General features: G+C 37.6%; 1 non-coding gene across 1 annotated transcript; it reads left to right on the plus strand.

Moving 5' to 3' along the window:
- The first annotated feature begins 3,187 nt into the window (after positions 1 to 3,187).
- Positions 3,188 to 3,294, plus strand: LOC128578686 (U6 spliceosomal RNA). Its single transcript, XR_008377826.1, has one exon. It is a non-coding gene; the product is annotated as a U6 spliceosomal RNA (small nuclear RNA).
- The last annotated feature ends 12,082 nt before the right edge of the window (positions 3,295 to 15,376 follow it).

Raw genomic sequence — 15,376 nt, forward strand, 5'->3', positions numbered from 1 at the left:
TCACAACAATTTTATCAAGTAGGTGCTTGCTTAAGTAATCTCTCATTGTAGAGATGAATAGACTGAGTCTCAGAGCTTAAGCAATTTTTCCAGGGAGTAAATGGTGGCGACTGACTTGAACTTGGGCATTCTTCCTCTGGAACCCTGCTTCTTTACTACTACATTCTCCTGCCTCCTGTTTCTAGGGCTCATTTCTTTGAAAGGTATAAGCCTTTCATTTATGTTATTTCATTTATCCTCATTTTCTCCATTGAAATTTCTTCATTTCTATTTCATGCATAGGGAAAGTTTGCCAGAAGTTTGTTAAATGAATTGCCTCCATGATTAGTTGGTAAAATACCTGATATATCCTTCTGCTGATGTCTTCTATTTTTTTCTTTTCTTTTCTTGTCTTTTTTTTTTTTTTTTTTGAGACAGAGTCTCAAGCTGTCACCCTGGTTAGAGTGCTATGATATCACAGCTCATAGCAACCTCCAACTCTTGGGCTTAAGCAATTCTCTTGCCTCAGCCTCCCAAGTAGCTGGGACTACAGGCGCCCGCCACAATGCCTGGCTATATTTTTGTTTGTTTGTAGTTGTCATCATTGTTGTTTGGTGGGCCCGGGCTGGATTTGAGTCCACCAACTCTGGTGTATGTGGCTGGCACTCTAGCCCTTTGAGCTGCAGGTGCTGAGCCTTGTTTTTCTTTTTTTGAGGTAGAGTCTCACTCTGTCACCCTGGGGAGTGCTGTTGCGTCATAGCTCACAGCAACCTCAAAGTCTTCGGCTCAAGAGATCCTCCTGTCTCAGCTTCCCAAGTAGCTGGGACTACAGGTGCCCACCACAATGCTTGACTAATTTTTCTATTTTTAGTACAGATAGGGTTTCACTCTTGCTCAGGTTGGTCTCAAACTCCTGAGCTCAAGTAATCCATCTGCCTCAGCCTCCCAAAGTGCTTGGATTACAGACGTGAACCACTGCACTCAGCTGCTAGAAGCTAGATTTTGAATTCTCTTAGATAATTGATTAGATGGGTTATGAAGATGCATCCATACATGTGGTTTAAGGGTTATAACCTTGTGACCTTCTAGTCATGTCACAGCTATTGTCTTTTTCCATATTGCACACAGCACCACAATTTCTTACTTGATGCTACTTTGTTAATAGAAACATTGTCTACACATTGTATCAGACGCCTTCCTTCTCCACTGAAGCTGTCCATAAAACCCAGCTGACTTTCCTAAAGCAGGTCATAAGACCCTCATTCCACAGGTACCCTCCCTTTACCCAAAGGAAAGAAAGGCCTTTGTCCCTGAGGACACAAGGACACAGAGATGGATCTGAACAAACAAGCCTTGCTGGCTTCTCCTCCCCAAATTTATTACCATTAGATCATTCCCACTGTGTCTAATAAGCTTCTCTATGACTGTCCACTGTTCGTTATACTTAAGCACAGGGACACATAGGTTTCCTCGTTTCTTTGAGTCTTCATTTCTGCATGCTCTTGTATCATATAAAACTTACATAAAATTTAAATTTGTATGCTTTTCTCTTGTGAATCTGCCTTTTATTGTAGATGCCTCATTCACAAACTGAACCTTGAAATGGGCAAGGAAAGGATACTTTTTTCTCCCAGATGCATGGGAATTACATTCTCTGCTTTCCACATTTCACCCATCTACTCACTGACTCATTGATTCGGTCATCAGATATTTATTCAGTATTTACTGTGCACAGCCTGTAGGAAAATGCATAATGCAAAAATCCAACAATCCATGTTTAAAAAATAGAATAGAATGTATTACAACACACCTGTTGAGTCTATACTATTAATCAATTTATATTCTTGGACTTATCAAATCACAATTGTCAAATTTACAATAGAAGCCTTTTTCTTATTCTAGCTCTTGCTTTTGTCTTCTGCATGTGAGAAATAAAATAATTGATAGAAACAACAAAGTCTCTGGCATAGACATTTTATTTGGCACAGCACATTTAAGCCAAGAAAGGCATGTAATTGACTGTATTGTGAGTGTTTACTGGTGGTAATAATATGTGTTTATAAATTCTATGTGATTCACTTATAGTATTAAAGATCATGCTGAGCAGTATCTGTCCTATTACATTGTTCGTTTTCTCTCCTTGTGATAGATCCCAGTGTTTGAGCAACTAATCCTCTCATTGTTGAAATCTTCAACATCATCATCATGCTATGAACACGTGCTGTTGCTGCTGCTACTACCTGCCATTCCTGACGAGCTCAACCCCCTCCTCCTTGTTGGTGGTGAAGCCCTTGTTTTGTTCTAGTGTTCTCTTTCCTATATGCTCAGGAAAAGCGATGGGGTGACTCAGGACCAGTCTTAATTGATCATGCTTGCTCCATCCTCCCACCCCCAACTCTAACCCCCTGTGGTTGGTCTAGGTGTATGTATGAGCCTGATACACAGTCATAAACACTCAATGTATCTCATTGTATTTTATTTTTTCTCACTTTTATTTTAATTTTTTTATTAGATCATAACTGTGTTCATTACTGCATTTCTAGGGTATAGTGTGATGATTTTATATACAATTTGGAATGTTTATATCAAACTTTATATCAAAGGTTAACATAGCTTTCACCTCACTTATTTAATTGTTGTGTTCAGACATTAATACTCTACTCTTAATATATTTCACATGTACCCTTGCAAAATGCACAGCAGGTGAGGTCCCACCCTCCCTCCACTCATCCACCTCCCTCCCCTCCACTGGCACTCCTTTCTCTCATTTCTGGGCTATAATTGTGTTTTATCTTTCATTTTAAAGATATTAAAATGTGAAGCTTTGGACAAGAAACATCAGTGTTCTCCTAGGAGTTTGTTATCTAATTGATAGATGAAATATATGTACCTGAAAAAATAATAACTATAAGTCATTAATAATGCTAAATGCCAAGTAAGCTTTGCAAACAATAAGTTCCATAGAAATCCAAGGAGGGAGAGACTACTAATCTCTACCATGGAGGCACTCTGTGAAAATGTGCCATTGGTGGAAACAATTAGTTTTATCTCTATTGATAAAATGAAATTTATACCCTCCAACGTGCTGTGAGCAAGGAATTATAGTTATTGGCACAAATAAACTCAGAATTTTTGAGGAGACTTGAAACCATAAACCACTACTACATATCAGCAAAAACAAAGAGTGCCCATAAAGGCACTTATAGGAGTGCTGGCTTGGGCAGCACATCCACTAAAACCAGAATGATACAGAGAAGATTAGCATGGCCCCTGCACAAGGATGACATGCAAATTCGTGAAACGTTCCTTATTTTTTGGTCTCCCTGGGACTGAGTGGAGGTGTGGAGGCAGCCAGAGCTTACCTGTTCACTGACTTGAGACCAGTTCAATAAAAGTGTACATCTTACAAAGAAAAAAAAAAGGTACTTGTAATAATTGCTAAAAAAGTGACCCAACCAGTAAATCCATAACTGTTTTCTCTGTGATGTAAAGAAAACATCATTTTTAGAATTTAATATTCCATTTAAAGAAAATGCACACTCATTACAAATTTTTCTTAAAAAGTTGCAAGACAAAAATTCATTTTTCATATTCCCAATCTTTTAGCATTTTGATATCTATTTTTCTAGTTTACATGTGTGTTTCTTCTTTTGAATGTATTTGGTATAGCCAATGCATATATTTGTAAATGACTGTTTTTAGTAAGTGAACAGTCCAGAACCATTCTGTAAGAAACAAGTCTCATTACCTCATTCCTTGGATCTTCTCTAAGCATCTGGCCCTCCCCTAAACACCCAAGGAAGACAATATAGTGGAGAGAACAAGGCCACCTAATGAGATTTTAAAAGAATAGAATATGACATATGGTTGCCAGAGAGCTTTTTAGCATACAAAAATATCCTGAAGGAAATGAACATTAAAGTAGGGTCCTTTAAAATGCCAAGTGTGAAAACACCAATAATTGTAACTTAGTTTTGAAAAAAACCTAAACATTTTTCTTGTCGTAGATGTTAAATTGGTTGAGTCTGCTAAGGAAGTGGCTTTCCTTTAAACACATACACATTCACAAACACCCATACTCTCACAAACATACACACACACACACACACACACAAGTACTTAGCCCTTCCTCTCTTGAGGGTGCTTGCTCTCAGCAGTAGAAGGGAATGATAAGTATGGGAAACATTTGTCAGGTAATTAAAACTGCCTGTGGGAGGGACTTCACAGCTAACCGGCTTTTAAAATTTTCTTTTCAAAGGGGGGGGATCTTTTAGGACAAACTAATACAAAAAGGACTCAAAAGAGTGTTAAAGGAGCATTCAAAATACTTAAAAGTCAGGAAGTTTCAAAACATAGTGTGAACTTGGCTGTTTTCTTATCTCAGGGTTTTAAGCTGCTTAAAAAAATAATTTGCAAACTGCCATGCAGATGGGGTTGACCAAGGGGTTGCTTGAAATAGGTCTACACAAGGAACATAATTACAAAGCCACAGTGCCCTTTCTATAGATCCACACGTGAAAACTCGAAGAGTAGACATAACCACACATGCTGCTTCTGGTTAATTTCCAAGAAACTCATTGTGGACTTTTTGCTTATTTTCCCCTTACCATTTCATCAAGAAAAGTAATTAGTTCTGATCAGTTTTATATAAACATTTTGTTTGGCAACTTTGGCGTTTTATATTCCAGAAGAAGAATATTAAATATCTATGTGTTACGTACGTAGGCTTTGTATTAATAGTCTTTTGAGCTATGTCCTTCTAACACATTTCAAACTGGCTTTGTCAGATGAAATATATAACTTAGTTTGCACTCCTTTGATTGTAAAATTTGGCAATTTGATTTGACTTTAAAATGCTAGGGATTTTGGTAATCTGAAACAAAGTACCTTAAGATTCCGAGGATGCCCAGATGAGGTAGAAATCCTTCACTGTGGAAACCACGGAAGGATTTTTTTTTTTTTGGTTTTTTTTTTGGCTGGGGCTGGGTTTGAACCGGCCACCTCCAGCATATGGGACTGGCGCCCTACTCCTTGAGCCACAGGCGCCACCCACCAGGGAAGGATTTAATCAGATAAGACAACTGGATCATTTTTAGAAGTTAGCTGAACCACAGTTCTCTGCACAAGTAAAGAATTCTTGGTACAAGAAAAAGGCAGCCATGTTTTCTTTAATCTTTTAATCATCTGAGAGAAAGAGGGGAAGAAACTTGAGGTGGTGTTGTCATTTTTACGCTGTAATGTGTGTTTTGTATGTGGCCGCCTTCTGTAAGAGCATGCATGCTGGAAACTGGGTGGGAATGCCGTTTTCTCCCCACTTAGCCCTGCTACTTCTATGTCTGGAGTGTAGCACTAGGTATGACACCAAGCACTCACAGGCTGTCTTTAAATTAGTGTACTGGCTTGTTCCTTTATAAACACATCGTGAAATAACATTCAAATGCCTGACTATGACTGCAGGCTTAGCAGATTAAAGATATTTTCTAAAACCCTGTGAAAGGAAGAGAATCAATTTGAGATGGAGGAAAAAAAATGGATGAAGTTAGGACAGTCAAACTCAAGAAAAATCCTTAAATGAGATGGTCTTGGTGAGTGAAAAGTGCTCTGGCTGTACTTTGAATCAGATACTGATGTCCTATCTTTATACCACAAAACTTTAATAGTCGTAGACCTATTTTAATGCCCAATTGACCCTCCAAAAACCTACTCCTTGCTCTGTCATCTTAGAGTGACATCCAGAGCTGTGTTTGAATCCAGATTGTAGTATAAACTGGCTGGGTGATTTGGGATAAGTCACTGGATTTCATTCAGCCTTTTTTTCTTTATCCATAAAAGAGATAGTTGCATATAATTCACAATATTTATTTTTTTTTTAGAGACAGTCTCACTTTATTGCCTTCTTTAGAGTGCTATGGTGTCACAGCTCACAGTAACCTCCAACTCCTGGGCTTAGGCGATTCTCTTGCCTCAGCCTCCCAAGTAGCTGGGACTACAGGTGCCTACCACAACACCCGGCTAATTTTTCCAGTTTGGCTGGGGTTGGGTTCAAACCCACCACCCTCCATATATGGGGCTGGCACCCTACTTGCTGAGCCACAGGCGCCACCCACACAATATTGTTTTTTAAATTGAATGCAGTAACAAAGAAGTAGTAAAAATATTAGGTGTACTATAAATATTTGTCTCCTTTGTATTATCTCTCTGGATTAACGTAATTTATAAGGTTTTTGGTACAATAATTAGAATACTAACCAAAAGTAGAATAAAATATTGGTTTAGTAGAAGTTCAATATGGGTCTAATGGTAAAATATTTCAAAATGTCACCTTATTGGTGGTTCAGTATACCATAAATTGGAAAACTTAATTTAGATTTAGAGATTTTGTGTGTGTGTGTGTGTGTATGTGCCATATTCTAGAAGAACTACCCTTTTGTAGTTTACTTTGAAATAATCTTAGGTCATTTTACTTGAAAAGAATAACTTTTGGTATTATGATATTTCCACTGCGACTTTAAAACATTTTAATAGGAAAAAATAGTATTAGAATGATTATTCTATTAAATTTTTGCTTCAGTATTCCTTGCACCTGGATAATTTCAATATGTAGTGCAGTATAATAATATGTGTGATTTGTTGCATGACTATCCTGAGAAGTTCTACACAAAACCTGAATAACCACCAGTGTGGGTATTTCTTTTTTGAGGGGTGACTTAAAGTAAATTTATATTTTTTAAAAGGTTGATTGAAGTATATTTTTATACAACAAAGATTCACCCTTTTTAGTGGATAGTTCTATGGGTTTTGATAGCTACCTAATTACCACCCAAATCAAGACACAGAGTATTTCCATCACTTTCCTCAATTCTCCCATATCTCTCATAAGTGCTCCCTCACTACAAACCTCTGACAATCATTGATGTATTTTCTACTCTATAGTTTTGCCTTTTCTAAAATAACATATAAATGGAATCTTTAAACATGTATCCATTTGGGTCTAGCTTCTTTCATTTATCATAATGCTTCAAGATCCATACATATTGTTTTCCCTCCTTTTCATTGGTGAATAGTATTCTCTTTTATGGATATACCACAGTTTGTTTATCTATTCATGAGCTGAAGGACCACAGTGGGTTTTTAATTAAGTTCATAACTTTGGGATGACCAGAGAGAAAAATTGTGACATTTTGTCTTTTCTCTAAGAGTAGATATTGAGGGAATTAAAGAGTAGCATTTGAAAAAGTCACAGTGACAAATATTGATAGTCTTAATTCAAAGGATTAAATCAAAAAGTCTCTTGGTTTAAGGAAAATGTAATTTTTGAGAAACATTTCAGAATGGAATGTATATTGTTAACTAGGCTTTCCCTAGGCATTTTGTGCTATTTAAGAACCTATTCTTCCTTTAGGATATTTCTGAACACACGTGTCTCATGATTTGGAACATTCCTGAGGTGCAGACATTATTGCTTCAGTTAGTGTGAATGAAGACATGCAAAGGTAGAGGCAAAAGAGAAGCCTACCTGACACACAAAGCCACTCTGTTTCCTTGACAACTTCCAGGGTCCTGTGTCTGGCCACAGTCTTCTGAACTTCTGAAGCTAATGCCTAAATCTGAAACTATTCTGCCTTCTTCCCTTTGTATTATTATCTGGAAACACATTTTGGTGAAATTGATTCTTTTTATAAAATCATGAAGAAATCTAAAAATGAAATGTCCATGGGTTGACTAGGAATTAGTTTAAAATTCTATAACTTGATAACTTTAAATATATCTATATATTATATATTTCCAATCCAGAGTCTCTTTAATTGCTAAAATATCTATAGCCTCTTTCAGGGGATTTAGAAGTGTTCCTGAAGATGGATCAATTGTATTTTTTTACGGATTGGGCCTGGGGCAGAGAAAATCTATTCTTTCAAAATCAGTCTTTTGACATGCTTATTGAAGTTGAGTCCAATGTAGTTTAAAAGCCTCAAAAGTGGAAGCACAATTTTATTTTCTGTGGGGGGTAATGTTCTCCTTTCCCCACACACTCCTAAATAAGTAGCTAATTGTTAAAAGAAACAGACTAAAGTGTTTAAAAAAAAGGTCTCAGTCTGCAAGACACTTCAAAACCAATTTTGAATTCCTTTCCTTCAAGGTGTGAAAAGTATGTCTGACAGCAACAGAATGTAGACTTTGAACTTTTTCTTCAAAATGAATTGAGGAAAAGTACAAGATTGGGAAACAGTATTATCAGAGAGGGCATTCACTGTTTCAGATAGTTGATCAGTGGGTTTAGAGAGAGATTATACTCTTGCGTTTTCATTTCTTTCTAGGAGAAGTATTTTTGGTCTTTTCCCAGTTTAATTACTCCCCAGGGCTCAACTTCTGGTTTGGCTTTTTCTGGGGTTGGCCACCTTTCATTAGCCTGTGTGCTTTCAGGCTGGCTTACCCAATTTAAAACTCTTGGTCCCAGAGCCCAGACATCAAATTATCAGATAGTTTATTTCCCTTTCTGTGTACTTTTCTGCATTCAAATTTTAAAAAGGAAAAGCAAACCAAATCCGAAGAATTTGATGTTTTTTGGTCTTTATTTTCTTCTTTCTGTAAAAGAATCCAGACTTAAGCAGACTCCAGAAATGGAACAAAAATTGTGTACAGGACCCGGGAACTGGGGAACAAGGGCTTCCCATCCTTTGAGAGGAAACCCAGTAACCAAGAGAATTAGAAACCACATGTTTACTGCACAATTTAAACAAGATGTTTCCAGACAACCCCTCCCCCACATCATTTAATTGGTTTTCATTTTGTCACTTTTTTGCTGTAACTGAACCAAGTTCTTTCACTGCTGATAATAAAACATTGTGTGAAGAACTAATTTTGAAGCTGTTCAAATAAAGACACGCTGAAGCTATATTCTAGAATCCTTCTAATAATATTTTCACAGTTTGCTAATAGTGTAGTATAATTCTCAGTGCTGCTCTCCAAATACTTTAGCATTTTAAATAGAGGGTATATACACACCAAAGTGCTCCAATTTGCATTGTTTAATAATCACTCTGCATATTTGACAAATGGGAAAATCACTTTACAACATGTAAGCGACTTGTAAACATGAAAAGAATTCTGAGAGCGTAGTTGCTTTCTAAAAAAAGAATGAAATTTAAGTAAGAAAGAGGAATACATTTGCCAGCAATTTAATACACTACGACTTTCCTACTTCTATGAGACAACTTCTGGTTTATTATCTAGAAAATGAGGATGACACCTACCTCATAGGAATGTGGTAAGGATGAATTAATGATGTCTGCCAAGTGCTTTTTCCATTTCCAGGATCAAATTCTCTGATGATTTTTACTATTAAACTGTGTGCTTTTCTCACAGTTTCAAGGGTTATGGAAACTTGGTGCCATAGGGATGTGGAGAGTGAGTGGAGAGGAGAGAAATGGGCTGAGACCAGCCCTTGCAAAACCTTTGTTTGTTGTTCATGAGCATTATAAAGAACTAGAAGAGCCAAAGTGTGCCAGTATGTAGCAAGAACCTCCATAACATTCTGCATCTCAACCAAAATATAAAACAACTCTGATCACTGTGGTAGATTAACTTCCTTTGGGGGCTTTACTGTTCCTGTGCCTTTGAGACCACTTTGGCTCCAGGGGCTGGTTTTCATCCTTGTAGGTACAGAAACACATTTTATTCTTGTCACCAAAGGGTGTTCTGGTTCCAGTGAATGAATTCACTTTTAAAATCCTCACAAGAGACTAAATGTAAATCAGAAAGTTGGTTAATTAGTTTACTATGAGAGTGGCCCCTAGGCTGATAAATGGGACCAGGTGTCTGATAGGCACCCTACTTGGTAATGTCATCTACCACTTGGAAGCTTCATGAACAGAGAATCATAGCAAAAGGAAAGAGAAATTGAGTTTCTAGGATGTTTCTATCAAGTTCTGGGGTCCTAAAAACTCCCTGTTCTTTACTCTTGGTACATTTTTGTCTAAATAATCAAAATTGCTGCCTAGAACAGATCACTCTCTCCTGATTATGCGTAGAAACACTGAAAATGTTTTATTTTGTATTTTTTTCTAGAGTCCATATCGATGCTACAACTTTTAATTTCCACATTTCTAAATCTTTTATGCTTTGACAATATATAATTTTAAGAATTCCTTTTTTTGTTGAGTGAATTTCATCTCCTTATTGTCTTAGGAAAGACTTGTCATAGTAACCTAACTCTATCCTTAGCCTTCAGTCTCCCAGTTAGACTTTTTCTGATCTAAACTCACAGAGTGTTGGAGTTGAACAAAATCTTAGAGATAATTTATTCGAATCCCTTCATTTTATAAATTATAGACCATAGAACTAAGTGAATTTGCCCCAAGGTCAAAATGTAAGTAAGTGGTAAAAATTATACCCTTACTGACTCTTAGTTTAGTTTTTTAAATGTCACACGCCTTTTATATTTTACATGGCATGTTATTTCATCTTTTTCCTAATTCCTGACATTGAACTCAAGATCCAATTTAGTTTTGTATCTACTGAAATATTTATCAAATTTGTGTATTTTTTAAAAATTTTTTTTCTCATAAAGAACTATGTTACTTGATAGAGACTATCACATTTAATTGGGGAGTGGCTTGTTTTTCCAAGTTGTATACCAGCAACAGGAATGTAAGTTAACAAACTGACCTTGAAAAAACTCTAGTTTACTTTTCTTGGGTTATATTTGCCTCCATGTCGATCATGGGTAGTGCTGGGTGGCTACATAGCCAACCCTTTATAAATATTTTTTGATAAATTCACCAGTTCAGCTTTGACTAACAAGGATGAGTCAAACTAATTGGACTGAAATTCACCCTAGATGCTTTAGCACAGAGGTGAGAACTGATATTACCTTATTCCACAATCATGTCTTAAGTGAAAAACACCCCAAACTGCTATTTTAAGTCTCCAGGGTTTCCCATCTCTATGTCATAACCAGCCAACTAGCTACTCAAACCCATATTCTGAAAGATATGTTTCACATTTCTTTTTCAAATTTCACCTTTTACATGTCATTCATCACATGCTAACATTTTGTCTCCAAAATGTAGTGAATCTGCTTACTTTTTATCACCTCCAAGGCCACAACACTAATCTAAGCTACCTTCATCTTTCACATGGAGAACTCAATAAACTTAACTGGTGTTGTTTCTGCTCCTATCTCTCTTTAGTCTGTACTTCAAACTGCAGCAGGAATTGTCTTTGAGGAAGTCATCAGTAAGATCATATTTACTCTTACCCTTTGCTTCCCATTTTCCAGCAATGGTAACCTCCTTTTAGTTCCTAAAACAAGTGAAATTCTTTCCCAGAGTTGGGAAATTTGTCCACTCTGTTCCTCGATGGGCCTGTTGGAATATCTAGAGAAGCTTCATAAAGTCAGTGTCTAATGCCTGTAATCCTAGCACTTGGGAGACTGAGGCGGGTGGATTGCCTGAGTTCATGGGTTCAAGACCAGCCTGAGCCAGAGCGAGAACTTGTCTCTAAAAAAAAATAGCTGGGCATTGTCGTGGGCACCTGTAGTACCAGCTACTTGGGAGGCTGAGGCAAGAGGATCTCTTGAGCCCAAGAGTTTGAGGTTGCTGTGAACTATGACACTACAGCATTCTACTGAGGGCGACAAAGAGTGACTCTGTCTTAAAAAAAAAAAAAAATGTCAGCGTCTGAGCTATGATTTGACAGATAGGTAGGATTCCCACAGAAAGGGACAATTTATTTTAAGATCACTATATATAAACAGTTTCCTAATTGATCTGGGAGTTTTGTTCAAATTATTAATTTGAATTTGGAAGAATTTCATATTGTTATCCACTCTGATTAATCATTTCAAGGTGTTTTATCCTGTTAATAAATGTTATTTTTTGAACTTTGAACTTTTTCAACTTTTGGCTATTGAACCTTATCTACTGCACTAGTACTTTGTTTTCACTGTTACACTTGAATATGGAGTCAGGTGCAAATTATTAATATAAATCATTAAGACTGATCGTTAACAATAACTATAAAATTTATTCCTTTTCAACAGCTTCACAATAGCTTCCAGCCAATTAAACCATGAACTTAATATAGTATAAAATATTCCCTTCCTGTAGAATCAATTGCATGCTAATTTTTGTTAACCTGGGAAATTATTCCTCTGAGTAAACTGACGCTTGTGGAAAAATATTTATTAATTTAGGCTACCCGTGTTCTGTTTAATGTATTGAAATAGTAATTTACAGACTGGTACCTTATTGGCCTCGGAAATTTAAAACAACTCCCAGACTGCCTGACACACTCATTTTGTTTTCATCACCTCGTATATAAGCAAAACAATCCAAAGCCAAATGTTTGATTGGATTATACAAGTTTTTGGTAATATATTTGACATCCAATTAGTATTTTTCTCAGGTTAATGATAAAATTGGTTTGTACTGCTTGAAGTCACACCAATTAAGAGAAAATAGGTAAGATGTGTGCGTATGTGTGGCTGTGTGTGTTGCGGCAGGGGTGAGTGGAAGGTTAGGGGAACAGTTAGAAAGCCTGTTTAGACTGTCAGTGCTTCTGTAGATAATCCATTGTTTGCATAATCCACTTTTAGAATTTACAACATGAAGTAAAACCCTAATTTCATGCAATGGGTTAGGATTAAGGTCGTGTATAGATTGTCCATAGAAAGGGGAGGGAAGCCTTAATGTGCATAAATATTATAAGAGCTGGGTAGAATTTCAAGGGAGGTTGAATTTCCATCAGGAAATCAATTGAGACCACTCACAACTCCCCACTTTTGTGTCATTCATCTACCATGACTACCACCACTATGACAATCAACTCTTGCTCTGATACAGGGCAGAGGAAGGCAAGAGGGTGAGAGAGTTAGATCAATAAGGTGATACAATTAGTTTTCTTGGTGACAAAGACACAATTGAGTAGATAGATGTGAATCTTTTTTTTTTTTTTGAGACAAGGTCTCACTTTGTTCCCCAAGCTAGACTGCAGTGGTGTCATCACAGCTCACTGCAACCTCAAACTCTTAGTTAAAGTGATCCTCCTGCCTCAGCCTCCTGAGTAGCTGGGACTACAGTTTCCTGACACCATACTCGGCTAGTTATTTTTTATTTTTAGTAGAGATAGGACCTTGCTCTTGGTCAGGCTGATCTACAACTTCTGAGCTCGAGGGATCCTCCCACCTCAACCTCCCAGAATGCCGGGATTTATAGGCATGAGCCACCATGCCCAGCCTAATGTGATTCTTCTTTAGGACCAGCACAAGCAGGGCAGAAGCTGAGAGACAGGAAGACCTGCTTTCACAATCTTAACAGGGGCAGGAACACATTACCCTTCCAGAGACCACTGTGGTGTGTATAGTAGAATTACAGTTTTCCCCATAATCTCACTCAATCTACCATGGTAGTCATGGTAGATGAATGACACAAAAGTGGGGAGTTGTGAGTGGTCTCAATTGATTTCCTGATGGAAATTCAACCTCCCTTGAAATTCTACCCAGCTCTTACAAGTCACAGCTTGAGAAACCTAGCCAAGATCATTCCAAAGAACCAGGAATTTAATAAAAATGGCTCAGAGAAGCCCAGGAAAAGATAAATCCCTGCAATTAGCAGCTATTTCTTTCATGGGTTCTGGATAAGCTTCAGTGTCATGATACTTTTAAATAACTGAATTCATTGGCCAGCTGATAATTTCATTCACTCATTCTTTTATTCCACCAATATATGCCTTCACACATCATCTAACTATGGGGGGGGGCCCTTCTGAGAAATGTGTCATTAGGTGATTTTGTCATTGTGTGAACATCATAGTGTACTTACACAAACCTCGATGGCCTAGCCTACTATATGGTGTAGCCTATCACTCCTAGGCTACCAATCTGTGCAGCACGTTACTGTATTGAGTACTGTAGGCAATTATAACACAATGATAAGTATTTGTGTATCTAAACATGTAATCTTATGTATGTATGTGTGTATATGTGTATATATTAAATATCTATAATCTATCAATCTATCATCTATCTATTGTATCTGCCAGGCAATCTGAGGTCCTGGAGATAGAGAAAGGAAGATGTGGTCTCTGTTTTTAAGAGCTTCTTACTCCAGTGGGACACCATCAAGTAGATGAGGACAATACAGGGCACAGAGTTTAGCTCTGGTTCTCTGCTGGGAACAACAAGGCAGAGAACAGTGTGACTGCCTGTGAGGGAGCCCTCTAGGGCAATGGACACACAACCAATGAGAATGTAAACTCTCTGCCTTGCCTGAGTAGTGTAGGAAAATTAAGGGAAAATGCTGATAGACAAGAGCAGACGATCACACATTAAGTGACAGGAAAGGCATGGTGGCTGATTTCTACATGATTTATTCATAGAGAAAAGAAAGAAACAGAAAGTCTTTGGGGTTCTACCCAAGCCATTGATGACAGAAAAGGAAATTGATAATCCCAAAGCTTGGTTAGAAAGTACCCTCAAGCTTCTGAGAAGAGATGGGGGGCCTGCAAGAAGTATAGGAGTCCTGCCGCCTGCCGAGCCCTGGGGAGCCAGTTCTGGGATGTCTATAGAGGGGCTGCCCTGGGACCTTTTGAAAATGTTTCTCTTTAGTCCCAAATTACTTGGAAGGTTTTTGGCTTGTTTAGACTCTTTTAAAAAAAAAACAAAAAGGTGATCTCCATGACAAAATGGTGCATGTGTTTTTGAAAAAGCTGTCGCAAGCTGTCAAGATGATTTAGCAGATTCAGAAGAGCCTGATAAATTCCTCATAGCAAGTATCGAGGGAGAGGTACCTTTGAGTTTCCAGCCTTATGTTACAGATGCTCTGAATGGTGAGCTTCCAAAGAAACTTTTGGAGTATCTAATATTTCTGAGAAAAGCATTCTGGTTCCCATTTTACAACAACACAGAGGCAGCCTTAGCAACTAATGGATTTCACATCTGGAAAAGGAGAAAAGAACGAAATATTTGGCCAATGACTAAAATATTTCCACATCATCTGGCCTTCAAAAGATCATCTATGAGACACTTCAGTTTTAGAACCGTACAAGTTAAATAAAGTAAGTAATTAATTCAAACTCTATTACTTTGGGAATACTTTTCAATATTCTGCCTAGTGTAGATTACACCCGGGAAAATGTGGAGTTGAATCAGGTGTCTCAGCCACATAAGCTTGCCACCGCATCTGCTTTTTGAAAGAGAGAGGGAATTAATTTAATTTTAGGAAGGCCTCCCAGGGCTCCAGAAGGAGTGGAGCAGAAGGGACCAGCATTTTTGTTCTTTTCTGAAGGATTTTAATTTCTCTTCTGAATGTCCAAAGGGACTCTAGAATGCCCTCTGAAGCCCTTCTCTGTCATCCTTAAAACCTCTGTGCTGCTTTCTTCTTCAAGGGCCCAGGGAATG

Source organism: Nycticebus coucang, chromosome X, assembly GCF_027406575.1.
Source record: "Nycticebus coucang isolate mNycCou1 chromosome X, mNycCou1.pri, whole genome shotgun sequence".
Lineage (NCBI taxonomy): Eukaryota > Metazoa > Chordata > Mammalia > Primates > Lorisidae > Nycticebus > Nycticebus coucang.